Raw genomic sequence first — 5,097 nt, forward strand, 5'->3', positions numbered from 1 at the left:
AAAAGTGACTGACATCCTATGCCTGGCGTGGTGGCATACGCTTGTAATCCCAGCATTTGGGAGGCTGAGACCGGAGGATTGTGGTTCTCGGACAGCCTCAGCTACTTAGTGAGGCCCTTCGCAATGTAGTAAGACCCTGTTTCAAAAATGAAGAATAAAAAATAGGGCTGGGGGTGTAGCTCAGAGGCAAAATGCCCTTGGGTTCTATCCCCAGTGCCAAAAAAAAAAAAAAAAAAAAAAAGATGGCATCCTAAACTTTGCTTACAAGAAATCACAAGGATTAGACAAGCCCATGCAACTCAAGCGTTTGCGTTCTGTGGCCAAACACATAGCCTAATGACAGGGTACTGTCCTGACCAGCTGCAGGATTGCCAGCAGAGAGGCCCAGGCAGGGCCTGTCCCCCAGGATTGTGGGCAGCCTCCATTCTGGGGTCAGGATGATTCATACCCTGAGTTCACAAACATTCAGGAGGCTTCCTGCACTCTTGGGCTACAGTAATAAAAATCCCTCAAAGACAACCTCCTCCAGGATTCTAAAACTGAAAGAAACCATAGAACAGGCTGGGCAAATGTCAACAAGCATGTTCTCCCCCCTTTTCTAGAGATTTCCCTGCTCATGGTGGGTGCTGTGGGGGGTAATTATTTGCTTAGATCCAGGAACCATCGAACAGAGATGAGACTCCCAAGGAAGGACGCAACGGAAAAGATAATTTTTTTTTTCTTTTCTGGAGAGCCTCTGTGCATTGGGCACGTCGGCGGGATCCACGGTCTGAATTTTATGATTCTTCTTTCCCTCTGCTGACTCATCGAACTGCCTTGAAGTCTGAGGGAACCTGTCTGAAGTTTTGCAAACCTGAAGCCTGGCTCTTTTGAGTAGAGCAGCAGTGCCCCCTGGTGTTCGGCATGAGCACTGCAGAGCCCCATTTGGATCGAAATGGGCTGGTTTCCTTCTGCAACAGAAAGTCGCGGTCTGAGTTGCTTCTATGCATTTCTCTCAGCAAAGTGTACCGTATCATTCAAGTTTCTCCAAAGAAACAGACCATTAGGATATGTTTGTGTACTGCTGAGGCTTTGGTTTATTTATTTTTAATTTTATATTTATTTTTGTTTTGGTACTGGAGATTGAACCCAGGGCCATTCTGCCTCTAAGCTACAATATTTTAAAATTTTGAAATAAGGTCTTAATAAGTTCCTTGGGTCTTGCGAAATGGCTGAGGTATATCTCTAACCCACAGTCCTGTCTCAGCCTTTTAAGTACTGGGATTACCGGCATAGGTCACCATGGCCAGAGAAAGATTTATGTTAAGGAATTGTCTCATGCAGATGTGGAGGATGGCGTATTTGAACTAGGCAAGATGGGCTGGAAGATTGCAAACTCAAGTGGGACTTGATGTCAGTCTCGAGGCAAAATTTCTTTACCAGGACACTTTAGTTTTTGCTCTTCAAGCCTTTGTCTGCTTGGATGAGACCTACTCATATTACCCCAAATAATCTCCCTACCTTAGTGTCAACTGACTGTCGACGTCGGCCACATCTGCACGATACCTCCACAGAAATACCCGCGTCAGTGTTTGCATAAATAACTGAATACTAATCAAGCGGACACACGAAACTGATCATTATAGATAGCAGAATTAGCCTAGCTAGAAAGTTTATTTTGTGACATTAAGATATAGGGGTTGTTGTTGTTCACTAGTTTCGCAATTCTATGGGCTGGATAACATTTGTCTGGTCAAGTGGGTTGCCATTCTAATTACTCTTCGTTTAAGACTGGGTTAGATTTGAATGCATTACTGCTAACCAGCTGAAGCTACGCATGCTAGGACGTCCCCCGGTTCCATCATCACAAAGATATGGGGAATACATTTTGAAACAATTGGGGTGTTTCTCCACGGTTGACATTTGTGGGTCCACGTGGGTGCGCAGTTCTCCCGGTGAGACTCCTTTTGCCAAGTGGTGCCGGGTGAAGCTGGACAGTCCAGGCAGCGCTTCCTCTCGGGAGTGGTGCCCTGGGTCCTTCGAAGCCGATGCATTTGTGTCTTGTACTTTTGGCAGAAGTTGAGAGCAGCATTGTCTGCTCAGGCAGGCATCTCACAGGGAGAATGGCCACACTGGTTGCCTCTCCCATTTGGATCTCTAATAAAAAACAAGAAAATTAAATAATAATAATGATACTCCTCTGTCTTGGTGTTTTTTTAAACCTCATGTAATTTTCAAAGGAGTCTCCTGTGGTTCACAACACTGACAATTCCCCCTTTATAATCCCTCAGAAAGCACAGAGGAGGATGACTGAGGATGACCAAGATGTTTAGGATTGGTTTTTGTTGGTAAAAAGAAAAAACAAAAACATGGCAATTGGATTACTTTGTTGTGTCTAGCCAGGAAAATTCCAGAAAGTCTGCTAAGAGACGTAGTAACAGGTGGGGGCATCTCTATTAGAGCAGAAGGCACCAGTTTATTGGTATGTAACTCCTCTAGCCAAATATTTTGGTAGTTCCTAAATTTCAGTGGTTCATTACCCACTTCCATCACTATTGAAGGTGCTAGGTGTATTTTTCTAATATAAACATAAAATTAAGCTAATAATAGTGGCACAAACTTGTAATTCTAGCATTTGGGAGGCTGAGACAGGAGGATCGCAGTTTACAGACAGCTTCAGCCACTACTTAGTGAAGCCCTTTGCAACTCAGTGAGACCCTGTTTCAAAATAAAGAATACAAAACAGGGCTGGGGGTGCAGGTCAGAGGTAGAATGCCCCTGGGTTTCATTCCCAGTATTGCCAAACAAAACAAAACAAAACAAACAAACAAACAAACAAACAAAAAACCGGATCACCTCTGTACCATGTGACACAACCTTACATACTATAGCGGTTAACATCTCTTACCTGTTTTAAAAGCCTGGATCGGGCACCTGTGGCCAGTCCAGGTAGAAATATGTATGTGCATAAAGTTTCTGTGTCATTGGTGAGAATGGAAGAAACTTGTTCTCTTTTTCTCTTTGAAAAAGAGAAAAACGTTATGAGATTTTTTCCCACAGTTATGAGATTTCCTGACTTAGTAGGATTGAGTTTGCACGTGTAGCCAGCAAAAGACTCATTAAAGTGGTGGCTTTTATGCTTTAAGAACTGCCCACAGTAATACATGTATTTCATATTATTCACAGATACATACATGTGCTCAGAGGTAAGAGGATGGAAGCTTTGTTAAGTACTTTTTCATATTAGAGAAGAGCCAGGAGCGCAGTGTGGAAACGCCTGCAGTTTGAGAGGTCGCTGTGCCTACCCGATAGGAAGTGCTGAGCTTACTTCTTTGGGTGCCCTTTGGCTTCCGGCTGGTGTCATTTGCTAAGATGCTATAGAAAAAGCCATTTGACTTTATGAAAATGTAAAAGATAAAATAACAGCGGATCCATCAATATCTACTTGGTATCTTTTAAGGAAAGAATAAAACTTTCAAAAACAGAAGTAGCCCCATCAGGGCTGAGAGGAAGACTCACCATCAGAGGACCATGAAACGCACACAGCCATCGACCCTTCCAAGGTACCAGATTCTGGGCACCTCGGCTTTCAAATACCTGTAAGAGTTTTATCCTGGGCCTTTTTTCTATTTGTTTTGTTCTTGGGATCTCTGTTCATGATAACTCTGTTGTCTTCTTTCAGGTAGAGAACTCTCCTCACCCCCAGTTCCCATCCAGAACCCTATGTTTTGTGATTCTGGAGATTAAACCAGGGGCATTCTACCTCTGAGCTATACTCCAGCCTTTTTTATTTTTATTTTGAAGCAGGGTCCTGCTAAGTTGCTAATGGGCTTCCTGAGTTACTGAGGTACCGTCTCTTTCTATACTTGAGCTATAAATGTGTGCAGAAATAATTCCAACCAACTCGGCTGTCACTAGCTGTCTTAAGATCACCCTGAAAGAAGAAAAGGGATACAAATCCCCTTAGAAGGTGTGCTGTGCCTTATGGGTAATCGCCTCTGAAATGCTAAGGTTCACGAGTCCTGCAGAGGGCGGCATTTTCCCTTCCTAAACTATTTTAAATCTCAAAGTTGCTATTTCCAAGGGCAAAAATTAAGAGAACCTTCTGGATTCGGTGTGAATGTTCAGAATAGGAGATATTACTGCTGAAGCTCTTGACTATTGCTAGAATTTGTTCTTTAGCTTCCTGGGGCTAGAGTCAGGGATTTTGTATAAAAAAAGATGTATAAGGAAGGGTCAGGGAAGGGCTGGTGGTGCACACTTGTAATCCCAGCATATGGGAGGCTGAGACAGGAGGATCTCATGTCAGAGACCACACTCAGCCACCTAGTGAGATCCTGTTACAAAACAAAACAGAACAAGACAAAACAAAATGGGCTGGGGATGTAGATTGGAGGTAGAATGCTCCTGAGTTTAATCCCTAGTACCACGACCTTTAGGCCAGGCATGGTGGTTCACATCTGTGGTTTCAGTACTTGGAAGACTGAGACAGGAGAATGAAAGGTTCAGGGCCAGCTTCAGCAATGTAGCGAGACCTTGTATCAAAATAAAGCAAAGTTCTTCCTATGACCCATTTTTCTCCCTAGCTTCTGCATATTAGGGAGAACATCCGATTTCTTATTTTTTGTGACTGACTAATCTCATTTAGCATAATGTTCTCCAGTTCCATCCATTTCCCTGTAAATGATGTCATTGTGTTTTTCTTTATAGCTGAGTAAAATTCCAATGTGTACATATCCCATGTTTTGCCATCCATTCATCTGTTAATGGACATCTTGGCTGGTTCCATAGTTTGGCAATTGTGCAGCTATGAACATAGATATACATGCATTAGTTTGGTAGTTTGGTTTCCATTCTTTTGTGTAGATGCCTAGAAGTGGAATTGCTGGAACATATGGCAGCTTCATTACCATTATTCTGAGGATCCTCCATACTGTTTTCCAAAGTGGTTGCACTAATTTGTAATCCCACCAACAATGTATTAGAGTTTTCACTTCTCCACAGCCGTGCCAGCATTTGTTGTTGTTTGTGTTTTGAATAATTACTATATTAGTTGGAGTTAGGTGAAATCTCAGGGTAGTTTTGATTTGCATCTCTCTGATTGCTAATAATGTTGAG

This window comes from Muscardinus avellanarius (assembly GCF_963383645.1).
Source record: "Muscardinus avellanarius genome assembly, chromosome: 16".
Classification (NCBI taxonomy): Eukaryota; Metazoa; Chordata; class Mammalia; order Rodentia; family Gliridae; genus Muscardinus; species Muscardinus avellanarius.